Here is an 18,518-nt window from a genome sequence, read left to right on the forward strand (position 1 = left end):
TCATGGGATTGACAGTTTAGTGGAAAAAAGATGTTAAATTAATTTCCCATCAGAGTGAGTGTTATGAAGGAGCAATGTACCAAAGGGGACCTAATCCGGATTTACCCAGGAAATGAGCAGCAGAAAAGGAGGAAACTGATTTTTGTTTAGTTCAGCTGGAGGAGACTGATTTTTCACTGTCCTTATGTGAAAAACAATATGGCTTGCTCAGGACTCTGAGGTTGGTCTTCAGAGCTAAGGAGAAAGTTTAAGGCAGTGAGTGGTTGAAGGTGAAGCTATAGGGACAAATGTGGGCAAAAGCCAGTCACTGAATGCTTCACAACCAGGCCGGCCAAGTGTTGTGCAACTCACTTCTAAAGAAATTGGAAAGCAGTATAAAAGTCATACTCTTAGAAAATAAAATGCTCAAATTTTTATTTTGAAAATTGTTCTATCAACAGAGTTCAGAATGGATTTTAAAAATGTAACTGTAAATACAGATAGGACCATAAGGAAATTTCTGCAATCAGCAGATAAGAGAAGGTGGTGGCTTGTAAAGTCTGCCTTAAAAGGAGGCTTGATAGAAGAGGGCAGCTTCAAAACATGTTTTGAAAACAAGTTTCAGTTGAACATGTGATCATGGTTGATAAATCACAACCTCATCATATGGAGGTGAGGGAAAGGAAAGATCCAAGGACAATTCCAATTACCTAAACCACCAAAGGTACAGTAGTGCCACTACTGATAAAGTAAGCTCATTCCAGGTGGGTGTGGATGAGGGAATTAAATTTGAGGCATGAGAAATCTAAAGTATTCATGTGCACCCATCTCTTTTAAGATAGATCCTTCTGTACTCTGCATTGAAGATCATTCAGTTCTCTCTGCTTGACTATTAAAGCTGTGAGAGCAGAAACAATATCTGATTCATTCATCTCATACACCAATCCTCTAGCCCCAGGGTCTCAGGGATGAGGTTTGCATGGAAAAAGCACAAGGACATGCTCACCCAGTGAGTAAATTTGGCAAATCTGGTTTGTTGAGCCCAGGTTGGAAGAAGCTGTTCACTTTGCCTTCACTCCAGCTCTCACTGCTGAATTCCTGGTCCCACATCACTGTGGCTTCTTTGCAAATTGTACCCAGATTTGGTTCACCTGAGGTGAGCACACAATAAGTGGTTATTTCTCATCCATCTGAATGATTTGTGTTGCTCCAATCTGAGGGATTGTCCTGAAACGGGCATTAAAAAAAATATCTGTCTCCTTGGGAGATGTCAGATACATTCTGTTTCAACAAGCTGGACATATCTGGTGTCAGAATTCCTTCTGACAGCAACTTTACACAATACACCCTTTGTCTCCTTAAGATCTTAGAGGCAAAGAGGAGAAATAACTAAGTCAAAATGAAAACGTCTATCATTACCTTTGCAGTGTAGCTTACGAGCTTTAGAATGGACAGATGTCCTTCTTAAAAAACATATGCACCAAAGGATGACTGAAATATTACCATTAATATTCTATTCTTCAGCTTCAGCCTTTGGTTTCGGCTAAAACATAAATCCATCTTGCTTCCCCTCCAATCTTTCCTCTCAAAAATGCTGGGATCATGCCTCAAGCTATTTGCATTTCTTTACACTTGAGTTCAAATAAGATTTAAAATCTTTCTTGAAGGCAGGATTACTTTAGGAAAACCTAGCAAGGGCAATGGGTCTTGGAGTCAAAGTGTGGAAGCCTTTCACTCTCTTACAGTATGTGCTTTGGGGAAATGAATGAATTATTTGAGGTTCAGTTTTGTTTTCTGGGAATTGGACATTCTCCTCCCCACTCTGCGTACCTATAACCAACTTTAATACAGAGTTTCAGAGTGTCTATCTAAATCACCACTTCTCATTTTCTTTAAGAAATGTCCTCCCATTTTTCCCCAGCCAAGAAGGAAAGCTCAAGCAGCATGTATCATCTAAGAGACTCTCCCCACCAGCCAAAGTTGAGCAGGTGGAGGTAGGCCCTAAATCTTAGTTGACCCAATTACATTCTCTCTTCCAGAGCTGTGGAATTGTGATTTATTTAAAGGTGACAACTCATCTGTTCTGGTGGCTAAAGCTGGACTTTGCCAACCTGGGAGCCACAGGATGTCCTTAGTCTTTGAGTCAACTAAGGAGTCTTGAAATCTGATTTTCAGGGAGAGGAAAGAAGCAGAGGTGCCAATGGGAGCAAAGACTGGAAACTGAGCGTGCTGGGTTACTGCTCACATTCCAGATCTCTATTGCTGCTTTCCCCATGGTCTAGGAGTGACATTCCTGGCCTTGGGCTTTCTCAGGAATTCCTGTATTCTTAAAATAATTTCCCTCTTTTTGCCTAATCTAGCACAGGGTGATTTCTACTTCTTATAAGCAAAATGACCATATCAGATTAATACACTGGCACAGGGAGACAATAAGACTGGGGGAAGGATGCCCTATCATTTTATGGAGCTAACTAGGAAGAAAAATAGCCAATTGGTGGATTTCCATTCACTGATTTGGCTTAGGTTCCCAAGTACCTGAAAACACTCAAATCTAATGGACATTTTTTACTCTGACCTTTTTGAGCTCTCTGCAATATTCTCTGCACGTCTTATTCAATTCTTTCTTTTTTCCTACAACAGCGTTTGTAGGAAAAACGCTACAACAGCATTTCTATTTGCTTTTTACTTTAATATGTGTATGACTTTATTACGTCATAATTGATGTGTAATAAACTGCACATGTTTAAAGTGTATAATTTGATGAGTTTTGATACATTTATATGTCTGTATAAACATCACCACAATCAAGACAATGAATATATCCATCACTCCTAAAAGTTCTGTGTGCTTCTTTGAAATCTATCTGTCTCCCACCCCTCAACTCCTTCCAGGTTCCTCAGCAACCACTGATCTGCTTACTGTCATTATATATTAGTTTGCATTTTAAAATACTTCATATGGACAGAATCATATAGTATGTGCTCTCTTCAGAAATCAGTCCTTCAATAAATATTTGTGCACTTGGGCTCTGGGAATACAGCCAAGAGCTCAGCAGTCACAGTTCCTGCCATCATGGAGCTTCTGTCTACCAAGAAAGGCAAATGTCGAATAAATTATTACCATAAAGCCTGTGGTGTGATTTGATGTGAGGAGAAGCATCTGTGGAGGTATGCACTAGGGAGAATCTCACTTAGCAGCTTATGAGAGGGTCTAATAGGAGTAAGGCCAATAAAGGGTGCAAAGGTAGGGGTGGGGTCCAGGCAGAAGGGACAGAGCATAAGAAGGTTTAGAAGAAGGAGAAATTGTGGCCTATTTAAGGGTCAGAAAGATGGGCAGTGCAGCTGGAGGCCTCCAGGGGAGGAGCAGTAGAGGAGGAGCCTGGATTGGTGAGCCAGTTACTGGGGTCTTATGGTTTAGATTCTCCTTCCTTTTTACTTCTGTAAAATTACCACCCCTTCTACCCCAGCCATGATCCAACATTTCCACCAGTATCTTGTCTTCTGTCATTTGTTTGCCAAGAAATTTTCTCCATTATGGTTGTGACAAAGAAAAAATAAAATTAGAAAAGGAATTGAATTATCCAGAGTCATATTGCTAACCGAGGCCAAGGTGTGGTTACCACTTGGCTCTGCAAACTCCAAGACCAATACTTCTGTACACCTAGAGGGTAGAATAGAATGTTAGTTATCCACTGCATTTGAGCACCTGACACCACAGCAGACTCAGGCATCATGGTAGAAATCAAGAAGTATAGTTTTGTCAACTGTCAAAGACAGGATTGAAAGAAGCATTCATTTACACATAGACAACCTCATGCCACTTAGCACTTGATTACCTACCAGCAGTAAAACCTGTTTATGCCATCCCTTACATTTTTCTTAAATTTAATGAAGTAATTAATGCTATAAAAAGCTACAAAAATATAAATGTAAGAAAGCATGTTGCATAATTAATAATAAATGCATATGCATGGCAGGGTGTTTCTTTTTGGCATACATATGTATATGTCATTAATTGAAACATAATCACTTTGTTTTACTGCCAGGGTAGCTGTACAAACCATATTGCCTGTATGTCAGCTCCCAGCCTGACTTCAGGGTTATATTACATCGATCACACAGGAAGAGCAGCGGAAGGGATGGGGGCAAAGTGCGGGGCCAGAGAACCAGGATACTGGCTGGCTTCTAGACTTAGTTGTGCATTAATTCACAGTGTGACTTCAGTTATTTTTTCTCTGGGGTTCAGTTTCTCTGTAAAGTTGAAAGTTGGACTACATTGGTTGTTTACACAAATAAAAGCAGCATATCTCTTTTAAAATCTTAAGAGGAAATGATAGATAAAGTTTGGAGTGGGGCTTTTGCCTAGTTCAATGATCTCCTACTCCATGCTCATTCTGTGCTCCTAAAGTTTTTCTAATTTAGTTTGAAACATACTGGAAAAGTCTCTGCAGTAATTTTTTTCCCCTTTCAGGAATACCAGTTACAGAGGATCATATTAGGACTCCTAACACAGTGTGGAATACTTGATAGGAACTCAAGAAACTTGCGTTCACCTGTGGGCTGTGTTCCCATTAGCAGTGTGACCTCACACTGGTCTCCTACTCAATTTGCATGTCTTGCACTTCTCATCTGTCAAGAAAGAGAGTAATCCTTGTCTTCCTTTATCATGTAGAGGTATTAAATATTTTATACCAAAATGCTCTGAATGTGAAGTATACAGTGAGAAGAAAAAAAACACTCTTTTTCTAAGAGTCAAGGATGTAAATGCTGAGCCCAATTACTCTGCCACTTACTAACTGGGTGATCTTGATAAGTTATTAAACCTTTTGGTGTGGTAGCTTCCTCATCTGTAAAATGGACATTGGAATATGGTCTTCAGGTTGATAAAGCTATTACACTTAAAGGTAGTGTTTACATACAATTAATATGCATCGTTAGTATTGTTACTATTTGTATTGTCATTATCGTTGGTGGAAAGCAGCAGGTGTCTGAGGGTGAGGAGGCCTGGATTCTATCCTTGAACCTACTACTCCCTAAATATGAGTGTGAATCAAATGAAAATGTTCACATTAGAGAATTTGGCAGGTCACATGGGAAGAGAGACCAGATGAAATGTTGATATTAAAATACTTCCAGAAATTAGCACATCTTTACAAGTATTGAGTTTAGATATGTCTTCCGAAGACAAACCTAAATGAAACAGCAGTATTGAGAAATGATCGTGCGAGTTAAATGGAGGTTTAACAGGACATTCAAATTTCCTGTCTCAGTTTTGGCTGAAGCATAAAGAAAAGAGATGCTAGATTTTAAAATAGAACTATCATACAGGATTTGCAAAAAGGAGATGGCAGATAAGTCATTTACTACCTTGAGTCACTCACCCACCCACCTTGTCCTATGCAGTTGGAGAGTCTAAGAAGAGACTGAGAGGATTTTTGGAGAAAAATGCCAGTGTGCTGTGAGCCTTCCTGCCATGGGGAGGCTTGGGCAGGGGCTTGCCCTTTACCTAGGTAGAAGGCCTTTGAGACTACTTTCTACTAAGTTTCTCTGTCTTTCTGGTGGAATCTAAGGAATGGAAAGCGAGGGTAGGGAAAGTTTTAGTAGAAGAATAGACTGATCCTCATTTCTGAGAAAATGGCTGACCAGAGCAAAGTGGAGATTATGAAGGTGGGGATCAAACAGTGTTCTGAGAACGAGGCTCTCAGTGCAAAGGATCCCTAAGCAATTCTAGTGAATCAGAAGTGGGCTACATGTGCTAGATCCTTGAGTGGCATCACCTTGGGCATTTCCAAGAGGACCTCCTGAAAATAAATAAGTTCTTACCTAAAAGAGCCTGGAGATGTACTGCCCAGTTCCTAGGAACTCAGCAAAGAGCTGCAAGTAAAGAGGCAAAAGAAAGATGCATAAGCCCCCTTCAAGGGAGCTATGGATGTCAGGCACTCACTGATACAAACTTTCTGGAAACTCCCCTCAAAGTACAATTACTTGTAAACAGCTCCCAAGGCTGAGGAATGCAAAGTCTGTACATGACAATGTCGGTCATGCCATAACTTTCCTGTTCCACTCCACCCTGTACCTGCAATCCCGAAGAGACTGGAAATCTTGGCTAGTAAAACGGAGGAAGTGTTGAAGCACAAGGTGGACAAAGACATTAGAAGCCTTCCATGATCTGTCAACCATTTGCAAGTTTTCACTTATAAAGGGTACAAATTATCAGAGAAGATTTCTATTAAATTTGAAGTTCTGACTACCATACCATGTAGGACTAGATATTTCACTCTCTGGATTGAGCTGTCCGTATTACCTCAAAAAGGCCACGAGACCACTATGGGCAGTTAGGAGCTACTAGCACCATTTAAAAAGACAGAATGAGACCAAAGTACAGTATTTGATAACATTTCTCAGATGCAAATTAATTGTTATCAGGTGCTAAACTACGTGTTATGAAAATCAGATCTTTTATGCAAAAGATGGAGAAATTTATTGTTGTTTTAAACTGAGAAAGAAGAAATTAGTTTCAGCCTGCAAGCTGTGTAAATCAAAAGGTTGCAACCAAGATGTTTATATTTCAGAATTAAATTGTGATGGCAGGGTTATTCTGGGACAGAGCTGGCCTCACATATAGGTTAAATAGTTTACTATCCAAATTCTGTAATTGTAGAGGGATTTGAGGCTTCCACCATATCCTCTACCATCTACTTAAAAGTATGTATTTTTTTTTTTTAAATGTCGAGAGAGAGATCCAAGATGGATGATCACTAACAGCTCGGGATTGCAGCTCCCACTCAAAGAGCAGAGAACGAGAGGACGCCACACTTTCAGATCAATTTTTGTTGCTCACACACCAGGAGATTCCCAGCGGAGGAGCCCCACGTGTCGCCAGCGCGACTCTTGAGGCCGGTGAAGTGGTTTTGACGCTGCCTGGTGTGGCGGTTCTTGGTGCAGAATTAGAAAAGCACCATCAATCTTAAAGCCGCTGTTTTGGCCGGCGTAGTGGGTTGCTCAGATTCTAGCGCCGGGAATAAACAAGTTGGATGTCCATTCAGAAACCCAATTATAAAGACGGTAATTATAAAGACCACAGATGGATAAATTTATAACGAAGGGAAGAAACCAGCCTAAAAAGGCTGTGAATACCCAAACTCAGAATGCCTCTCCCTCTACAGGGGATCACAGTTCCTCATCAGCAACAGAACAAGACCTGATGGAGAAAGACTATGTTCCATTAGCAGAAGCTGGCTTTAAAAAGTGGATGATAAGAAACTTCTGGGAATTAAAAGAACTTGTTCTAACCCGATGCAAAGAAACTAAGAACTTTGAAAAAAGGTTTGATGAAATGTTAACAATAACACACAATTTAGAGAGGAATATAAGTGAATTAATGGAGCTGAAAAATACAACACGAGAACTTCGCAAACTATGCACAAGTTTTAACAGCCGAATTGATCAAGCAGAAGGAAAGATATCAGAGGTCGAAGACCAACTTCATGAAATAAAACAAAAAGACAAGATTAGAGAAAAAAGGATAAAAAAGAACGAGCAAAGTCTCCAAGAAATGTGGGACTATGTGAAAATACCTAATCTACATTTGATAGGTGTACCTGAATGTGACGAAGAGAATCAATCCAAGCTGGAAAATACGCTTCAGGATATTATTCAGGAAAACTTTCCCAACCTAGCAAGGCAGGACAATATTCAACTCCAGGAAATACAGAGAACACCACAAAAATATTCCTCAAGAAGACCAGCCTCAAGGCACATAATCGCCAAATTCACCAGGGTTGAAATGAAAGAGAAAATACTGAGGGCAGCCAGAGAGAAAGGTCAGGTTACCCATAAAGGGAAGCCCATCAGACTCACAGCAGATCTCTCAGCAGAAACCCTACAAGACAGAAGAGAGTGGGGGCCAATATTCAACATCCTTAAAGAAAAGAACTTTCAACCCAGAATTTTACAGCCAGCCAAACTAAGCTTCATAAGTGAAGGAAAAATAAAACCTTTTGTGAACAAGCAAGCACTCAGAGATTTCATCACCACCAGGCCTGCTTTACAAGAGCTTCTGAAATAACCACTACAAATAGAAAGGAACAACCAGTATCAGCCTTTCTAAAAAATACCAAAAAATGAAGAACATCAACATAATTAAGAAATTGCATCAACTAATGGGCAAAACAGCCAGCTAACATTAAATGACAGTATCAAACACACATATATTGTTATTAATTCTAAATTTAAATCGATTAAATCCCCCAATCCAAAGATACAGACAGGCAAAAAAAAAAAAGCCAAGACCCATTGGTATGCTATATCCAGATCCATCTCACATGCAAGGATACACAAAGACTCAAAACAAAGGGATGGAGAAAAATTTACCAACCAAATGGAGAACTAAAATAAATAAATAGAAAGCAGGAGTTGCAATTTTTGCTGATAAAATAGATTTCGAAGCAACAAAGATCAAAAGAAGCAAAGAAGGATATTACATAAAGATAAAAGGATCAATGTAACAAGAAGAGCTAAAGATCCTAAACATATATGCACCCAATACAGAAATACCCAGATATATGACTTATAAAGAGACTTGGACTCCCACACAATAATAGTGGGAGACTTCAACATCAATATTAAATAGATCAATGAGACAGAAAGTTAACATCGATATTCAGGACTTGAACTCAGATCCGGAACAAGTAGACTTAATTAACATTCATAGAACTCTCCACTTTAAATACACAAAATATACACTCTTATCAGTACTACATCACATGTATTTACAGGTTTAAATGAAATATTGGTTGGCTGCTTGTTAATTATTTTCTTCCCTCATTTTTTTTTTAATATCTCTATTATTAAACACAATTATGGCATACCCAGTTTTAGACTGCATTCTAGCCCGGGCAATAAAGCAACACCCCTGCTCTCTCTCTCTTCCTCTTCCTCTTTCTTCCTTTCCTTTATTCTTTTTCTTTATTCTTTTTCTTTCTTTCTCTCGTTCTTCCTCTAAAAAAAAAAAGTATGTATTTTTAATATTCCATTTGATGCTCACAAATATTCCCTTTGCTTCAAAACTTTGGTTTCTCCAGTAATGAGTATCTCATAGTTACACTTTGTTATCTTTAGTCATTTACACTTCAGCCTAAGTGGCAGGAAGTATTTTGGAATACTAGCTTTGATGGAAGGGAGGGGGAGGCTCCTCTGTGCTTGGGAGAAGTCAAGGCGGAAATGCTCTGAAGTCAACATTTGCCATTGTCTAACTGACTCAGCTATGCTCTGGGTCCCAGAAATGTACTATTATTTCCCCTACTATTATTTGAATTTCTTTAAATCATGACAGAGAAGAGAAGTTGAATTTAACAATTCTGTTAGCACATTGGACTATCAGAAGAAAACCTAAGGATCATACAGAATTGGGAAGGTAACTACATTTCACTTTGCTTGTCAACTCCCAACATGGTACTGACAGCCTGCAGCATATGGCTAAAAAGGACTGTAAGATCCTGTCCTTACTGAGGGGATCGTGATGACATCTATGGGTGACAGCAGGAAAGGTAAGCTATCTCTTTTACAGTGTGGATCTCTGTAATCTGCACCCACCCAGGTTCTTCCCTTCTAACCTGCCTCTCTCCACAGCTAGGGCTGCTTGACTTCCAGTTTCCTCTGTAAAATGGTGACAATTGTTCCTGTAGCATAGAATAATTGTGAAGTGCAAGTAGGCCAATGTGTGTAAAGTGCTAACACACACACACACACACACACACACACACACACACACACACATCTGGCCTATACTAAGTGTCCAATAATTGGTAGTTATCAAATGTTCCACAGCTTTACAAGATAAGACTTATTCCCATCTTTCAGGTAATTTGAAGATATTTAAAAAGGGTTCCAATGGAGAATCACAACACCACACAGCTGTGAGTTACCAAATGAAGATTTGAATGTAGATCTTTTATGGCTCTGAATTCATGCATTTTCTGCTCTACCATTCTGTCTTCTAGGAACTGAAATCTGATTAGATCATAGCCTTGGACCTAGGATCCAGTCACTTGCCTGTGATTTCTTGGATGATGTGTCTGAATTCAGAAGCTCGTCTGTTGCTGGAGCTTTCATTACTATTGATTTCCCTCCCCCAACACCCCCATATATAAGCCTTCAGGGTTGACTTACGGCTTGGATTAGGATCTGATGTCTGCCCCATGACCTCAGGTACCCAGCTCCTACAAAAAGACTTTGTCCTTCCAGCTGCTATGCCAGTTAGCAAATCTATCTTACTCAGTTAGTGATTTTTTAATGGAGCCCTAGCTATGTGCCAGGCATTATTCTATGCAAAAACAGTGAGCAAACAGTTACAGCCCATGCTCTAATGGAGCTTATAATATAATGTGAACAAAGTCACATGAATATCTAACTATAAGCTTAGACAGATAATCAATATAAAGGAGAAGTACAGGGTGTAACAAGGGGATCTAACCTAGTTTGGGGAGTCAGTTTTTGAACCTCTTTTAAACCACATCTCTTTATTGGTATTTTGGGGATAAGAAAAGTTGTCACCTCATGCTGGTATTATAAGGATTAAATGTTATGATTATAAAGCACTAGGCACGGTGACTGACTCAAAGAACATTCACAAATGTTGCAATGGCTGCCACTATTATGATTTTTATTATTCCATCTTCTATGGAATAAACATTTATCTTGAGAACTGAAGGTAGAGACTTTGGTCAGGAATTTCTCAGTTCTAACTTGCCTCCCTTTCCCTCTCCTGCTATCGTTAATTGGGCCATGCATGGCGAAATCTCAATATATAAAATATGATATACTATCACTTACTTAAAGAGTCAACTGAGGAAGTTTTTCACTTGCTAGGAAGGTCATAGCTGAGAGCAAAACTTGTCTCTGAACTCCCCATCTAAGGCTCTATTACACCACACATCTTGTTATACTTTTTCATTTTAAGGTGCTATCCCAATCAAAAATAAATTTTAAAAAGTTGTTAAAATAGCCTAAAATGCAACAATCTAGACTCCAAATATGCAACACAGCTTTAAGAATTTCTGTTTTTGCTACTTTGTTCTTTGTTACATAATCAAAGGCTCAAGCAGCTCAGACTGTAATCAGCAGCCCCCGATATCTTTGATTTCATTGGTTGTTTGAACCCAGAAGGTTCTCTCACCTGAATTTTCTCAGCAGGAATCCTATCGGGAAAGTCAATGACAGGTTGAGATGATTGGGCTCTGCAGATCTAAAATGCGATTTGATGCTTGTTTTTAATTCCTAGCATCAAAACCAAGCAGAGCAGTAAACAAAAGTGAAATGAGAAAGATAAAAGGATGCAGATTAAAAAGAGGGGGCCGGGACAGGAGGAGCTTGGAGCAGTAGCATTTGCCACAATTCAAGACGGCTGGCAGAGATACCATCTGTGGTGGTGGCAGCAGCATTTCCCAGATTCCCTTGCAAGCCCACCAGATAAACATGCATGTGTGCTTTGCTTGAAGTGATGGATCATGGACTTTCTAATAGGCAAAGGAATCAAAACTGTCAATGAGACTTGCTTATTCAAGGGGAAGGAGTATCAATTTTTATTCCCTGCAGCAGATTGAGATCCCATTCTCCTTTATCATCGCTGTACTTAAAGAGGATGAACAAGACATCCAACTAAATGCAAACTGTCACACTGTACACTGTGTGAGCCCCTTGACTGCTCCTGGTGCCTACCAGGTGTTATTAAAATCCACAGCCTACTCTGCCTCAAGTCCTGCTGTTGTTCCATAGGTGCTCAAGTTGTTCTGTACACTAAACAAAGCAACCATGGCTTTGTCAGTGGATTCTTCACGGTTTGTTCATTAGCTTGTTTGTTCATTCATTCATTCACATAGCTGTTGAGCATCTACCGTTGCCAGGCACAGTTTTAAACACAGAGAAGTATAGAATACAAGAGACAAAGCCATTGCTCCACTGCCCTCATGGAGCTTACATTTTAGTGGCCTTGGACCATTCATGAATCTTACATTTATTGAACACATTTTATCTGCTAGGATTTATACCAGGTGCTGGGAGAACAAAAATGAGTGAGAACAAATACCATGCCATCTAGTGATGCCAAAAACTCAAGCAGAAAATTGTATTACTATGTGGCAGGAATAGTATTAGAGAGAGGTCTAAGGGAGGATAATTAAATTAGAATATGTAGAAATAATACATAAAATAATTTTCTTAAAAGGACTTGATTTCATTTTTTTGTTTCACAGTTATTTATTCATGCAATAAATAGCTGAATACCTTAAAATACTTAGAAGAGTATCAGGCACACAGAAACCCTAGATAAATGTTAGTCTTTTCTGTTATCCATGTTATTTTTAGCCAGGCATGGTATTATGCACATAGTAATATAAGGAAGCTAAAGGCAGCTGAACCTATAAGGAAAACGAAACCAGGAAAATTAAGTAACTTTTTCAAGCTGGAAGTAGAATGCAAATCTCCAGACACCTAGTCTGGTTCCTTTCCAATACGATACTGTTGCACATACTACTAACATAGAAGTGGAATTCATTGTAGAGGTCTCTATTTTTAAAAATGAATAATGAGTTTTTAACACACTTTTGTAGATGGGCTCAGAGAGCAAATGTGTCTGAATTCATCCTTTCTCAGCTGTATCAGACCCAGAAAATTCTCCTGGAGTAATGCTCAGAGAGAGAAGCTTGGGATTGTGTCACCATCTGTTCTAAGTAAATACCACCGCTGGCCTTGATTTAGCATCCTCTTTTTCTGGGATCTCCATGTTCGGGTTTACAGGAGGCTACCAGGACACAGGGCAGTCAGCCAAGGTCAACTGGGGAATAGCTAAAGAATAAAACCAATCCCATCCACAGTCTCTCAGAAAACCACAGAGCCTGCTGAACACATAGGCACTTGGGTTTGGAAAGACCCTAGACAACACAGTTCCTCAATTCTGCTGCAGAGAGCTGCAATTTGGATATTTAAATCCAGTCATCTCTTGCCCGTGGGCCATGTTTCCAAAGGCAAATATTGTCGAAGGAATCATTCTGTCATGCTGTGCCGTGGGTGGCAGCAGGCTGAGGGCACTGGGAACAGAACCAAGACTGGGGAATATAGCACAAGGGAGAGGTGGGTTGTAGGGTGTGGAGGAGTGATGGGGTCAGGAGCCAGGCAGTTAAGTCACAAATGTTCCGGGTGGAGCAATGTAGGATGGCCAGAGCTCATGCAAATATGAACCCACCGGAAATAAAGTCTTCAAAGTTTGGTGGCGCTAGAGAACCCAGAAACTGAGCGAAACCAAGCAAACAGCTACACGTTGCTAGCAGCAAAAAAAAGGTTGATAATAAGAAGACGATTTCTGACCCAGTCTCACTTGCCTTCCATCGCTTTTTGTTTTGTTGAAAACCAATTGTAAGCAAGCTGGCCAAAAGCCCCTAGGATGTGACCTTTTAGTAGTCACGAGGTTAGGTTTTCGTGCAGTGGTAGGGTACAGACAGAACTCTTGCTGCAGCTTACTTATGATGTTCAGCCTTGATGAAAACTCACAAGGAATAAGCTTTTAGTAAGATGTGGAGAAAGAACATTTATTCATTCATTCAAATATTTGTTCAGTACCTACTATGTGCTAAACAATGTGTTCAGTACTGAAGATAAAATTGGCAGAGACAGTCATCGTCTCTGCCCTCTCATAGTTTATAAACTGGTTTGGGAGAATAGATGATAATCAAAGAAGTGCAAAGAGATAGAGAGAGAAAGAGAAAGATTATTGCAGAATGTGCTCCCAAAGAGAAGTACCCAGTGCTGTCAACAGAATATTTCAAGGTGGTCAAGGAAAGCCTTCCGAGGAAGTGACAATTTGAAGTTTGCAGAAAGAAACTAGGATGAGGTAGGGAAGAAGAACACCTCAGTTTTTCTGCTAATGGGCTTTGTTAGAGGGGGTGTGGCAAGAATAAATGCGTAGTGTATTTCAAAATTTAAGTTTCATGGTTAACTAATCAATTTATAAAGCAGTTTATATGTGGCAGTAGAACTCACTGTGTGCTAGATATTGTGCAGAGTCCAAGTTTAGAAGTTACAGATTCTGTCCTGAAGAAGATATATTGAAAAGAGGTCGAAATCTACCTAAACTTTGTGTTGAATTCTTCCTATGTGCTAGATGCTTTTCATTCTCTATTTAGCATCTAGAGGTGGTTAATTTTTTCCCCTATCTAACAGATGGGAAACTAAAGTTCAGAGAGATAACTCACAGACCTCAGCCTGCTAGTTACGTATCTGTCTGATTGCCAAGCCCATGCGCTTTTCATATAACAAAATGCCTCTTATCAGAACCCTCTATAAAAACTTACCAGAAGAATTTTGAGCTCCAGTTGCTTTTTCCCCTTCAACAGAGCTCTATTTAGACCTGAAATATGGATGTGTGTGTGAAGCCACAAATATATACAGTTTAAAACATTCATCTTTCAGTAGTATACATTAAGACTACACATAAACACTATATCTCTGAAGCTACTAATATGTGAAATATCCAGATATAAAAAGGCACTCAGTCCTTAGCCATCGGAACATAAATTCAATCTTTCTTCATTGGCTCAGACTGCCCTTCAGGATCTTAAAAACGTGCTGGTCATCATTATGCACATCAGTTATCACAGTATGGTAATTGGCTTGATGTACTGCTTAATGGAGTGTTACTAAGTCATAAAATGCCAATATTTAAAAACCACCAAGGTCTTTAATTATCATTTCAATCTAGGGTTTGTCAAACTATGCCCCATAAGAAACAGTTCTACATTTGGTTAAGATGTGAACCAGAGGAGGGATAAATATATGTGTGTATATTTTTATTTATATACATTATATATATTTATATGATTAGTGTTATATATTTATATATTATACTATAAATATATATTTAATAAGTATATATTATATATATTTTATATCATATGTATTATATAGTTTTTCTTCAAATAAATTCAAGAAATATTTTGTTTTATTTTACCCCATCATGGATCTTCTTGGAACCTATAATATAGTAATGGGAAAGTGATCCCATAGTGGGAGTAAGAATAAACAGGTTTTCCTAAAGTTATTTAGTGCTGTGATTTGAATATTTTTCCGCTCCAAAACTCATGTTGAAATTTAATCCCCGATGTGGCAGTATTGAGAGATGGGGTCTTTAAGAGGTGATTGGGTCATGAGGACTCTGCCCTCGTGAATGGGTTAATCAATTCAGGGATTAAAGGATTAGTGGGTTAATGGATCAATGGCTATCTTGGGGGTGGGACTGGTAGCTTTATAAGATGAGGAAGAGAGCCTGAACCAGCATGATCAGCCTCCTTGCCACGTGATACCTTAGCCCCCTTCAGGATTCTGCAGTCTCCAGTAGCAAGAAGGCCCTCACCAGATGTGGGCTTCTCAGTTTCTATAAGAAATATATTCCTTTCCTTAATAAATTTCTCAGTTTCAGGTATTCTGTTATGAGCAACAGAAAACAGACTAAGACATTTAGCTATGAAATGGAACAGAATATCCTTTCCTGGAACAATTTTTCAAAACAAAATGAAATTTTTGTAACAGAGGTTATTCCAAGCTACTTGTTTCACACATGGGTATATAGATAGAGAGATAAGCTCTTCTTTTCCCCAAGGTTACTGCCAGTTTTTGTTACAGCTAGGATAAGAATCTGGGATTTAAGTCATGCCTTGACCATCTCACACATCCTAACCTGAACTGATGAATCATATTTGTGTGTGTGTTTGGGGAATGGGAACATAATACTTTTAAATTCATGTTTTCTTTGTTTTCTCATTTATTTTTTCTGTCTGTTCTAGGGTCAGAAATTAAAATATCAAGGCTCACAAGTAATATCTCTCCCAGCTTTAAGAAAAATAAATGGAAGAAAGGAGTACAATTTTAAGATTATTCAAAAATATGAATAATTTGCTATTACTGCCCAGCTTTTCTAAGTCAAAAAAGTTCCCTGGGGCTTTTGTCTCCTGGTCTGTTAGGTTACTGTCCTTAGGCCTCAGAGTAGGCGGTGCCTGGAAGCTTGACAACACCATCAAAATTCCTGGTGATTTATGGAGAAATCCGTTGCTTCTCCAGCTTTGCTACTAAGGCATTTTTTTTTTTCCTCCAGACTCTGTGACTATGAAATGTCACCGTGGAAACAGTTCAATATTCTTTTAAAAATATAAAAGAGACTGAAATGAAAAACTACCCAGAATCTCAAGCTCTCTTAAAGTCCAAGCTTTCTATAAAAGCAAGCAGATTGATTTTGTGTAGGGTGATGAGTATGCTCATCCTCTAAAAATAATCTCGCTTCCACTGCTCGATGACGTGTCTGAGATTCCATCGTAAAGGATGCAAGAGACCCCTATTAGAAGGACAATTACCAGCAACCAACTTACTGGAGACACTGTCACAGACAAAGGATAATGCAGATTCACAGAAACAGCAAAATCTAGTGTGTCTAGAAATTTGCTCAATAACATACACACACCTACCCCGCACTGGGCAGATAAAGATAATGTTTTCTTTATCTCCTTATATTTTCAATGAGTATCTCCTTATATTTACATTGGAGTATTTTATTAGACTTAAAACTAGACATCCAAATTGGTAAGTTCAGTGGGGTCACATACAGGGATTTAACTAACAAAACCGAGCTCTGCTTATTTGGCAAACTTGAAAGATTGAGAGTCAGAGAGAACAACTGGGGAATTTAAATAGTTGCCTTTTAAATGTCACTCTTCAGCTCACCCTCTACATGTCCAGGAGTCAGTGTGAGTGAAAGAAGTCCATAGGGTGCTACTAGAGTTGGTCTTGGACCCCCTGGTATTTTTCTGATGAAAGTATCTTACTTCACTGGGACTTTCATGGGTTAAACAAAAAAACACATATATTTTTGTTCAGCATGGGAAAAGGCAGGTGAGAAAATGCCCATTTTCCATGATTAAATTAAAAGGTTTTTAAAGGTAATTTTAACTGTTCGAGATTTTCTTATGACATACGGATTATATGCTTAGCCCCACATAACATCAGATTCTACCAAATCAGCCTTCGTTTGTATAGATATATAACCTGATGCTCCAAGTGGTTAGTTGGCCAAATCACACAGGCAGTAACATTGAAGAACCAAATTTCAAAAAGGGTCTACTTCTAAAAGCCAATTCTGAAAGAAATACCTGAAATAGCACCACCACAGCAGGCCCAATTAAAAATAACAAAATCTCTTAACTTCTTAATGGATGCCCACTACAGAAAGGAAGAATGGAAGGAAAGAAAAATATATCTTTACATTTTCTATTACTCATTCTCTTAAACAGACAATGGCTTTCCCAAGCACCAGGGGAAATGTAAGCTATAGATCAGATTCTGCCTACCACCATCAAAAACATAATGTTCCTACTTTAAACAGAGCAATTCAACTTTTATTTATTTTATTCACTTATTTATTTATAAATGGGATTAAGAGCCATATCTCAAAATTGAGCAGGCTACTTGAAAAACCAGGGACATACAGAGGAGTGGGCAGGCCAATAAGTTGGTATTCCTTTAAAATAATCCCCTTGGAACATTGCCAGTTGCCTACAGAGGTAGAACAATGCATAGGGAAAGAACAGATCAAGAAGTCATCTCATGGCCTCTGCGCTTAGCCTCTCTTTCATTGTCTAGGAAAATTCAACTTTGGTTCAAATCGGCATGTTATTCAACCACCCTCTTTAGCAAGAAGCTGTATCTGGTATATTGCTTTTGGCTGTGGGTAACAGAGACTCTACTTCATATTGCCTTAAATAATGAGGATATTTCATGTGACAGGAACTCCAGAAGTGTGAATGGATTTCAGGATCCGCTGATTCAGTAATGGAGTGCTGAACTGCTTTCTCTTTACTGGCTCTGTCATCTTCACTGTTGTTCTCAGACTGTCCACTCACAGTGCCTAGTTGTCTTTCAATAGCAGCTGAGTCACACCCTGCAATGCCCAGGAAAGAGAAACCTATTTCATGGAAAGAGGAAATGTTTTTTCTTCATGTCTGATTGGGTCAGCAATGCTCACATGCTCATCCCTCGCCCAAAAACAGACTCTAAAGGAATGCCAGACTCTAATTGGCTTAGACCAAGGCTCTGCAAACTTTCCCTGTAAAGGAGCAGATAGTAAATAATTTAGGCTTTGTAAGACATATGGTTTCTGTCACAACAATTCAACTCTGTCGCTATAGTGCAAAAGCAGCTATAGACAATATGTAAATGAGCGTGGATGTGTTCCAATAAAACTTTATGTATATGAAATGCCCAGAACAGACAAATCTATGAAGACATAGATTATTGACTGTCTAGAGCTTGAGGAACTAGGGGGATTGAGGGGATTGAGGGCTTAAGGGCATGAGATCTCTTTTGGGGGTAATGAAAATGTTCTAAAATTGATGTGGTGATAGTTGTACAGCCCTGTGAATATATTGAAAGCTATTTAATTGTATACTTTAAATGGGTGAATTGTACAGCATGTGAATTATATCTGAATATAGCTGTTAAAAA

This window comes from Sapajus apella, unplaced genomic scaffold, assembly GCF_009761245.1.
Source record: "Sapajus apella isolate SASKATOON/1434 unplaced genomic scaffold, GSC_monkey_1.0 scaffold112, whole genome shotgun sequence".
Classification (NCBI taxonomy): domain Eukaryota; kingdom Metazoa; phylum Chordata; class Mammalia; order Primates; family Cebidae; genus Sapajus; species Sapajus apella.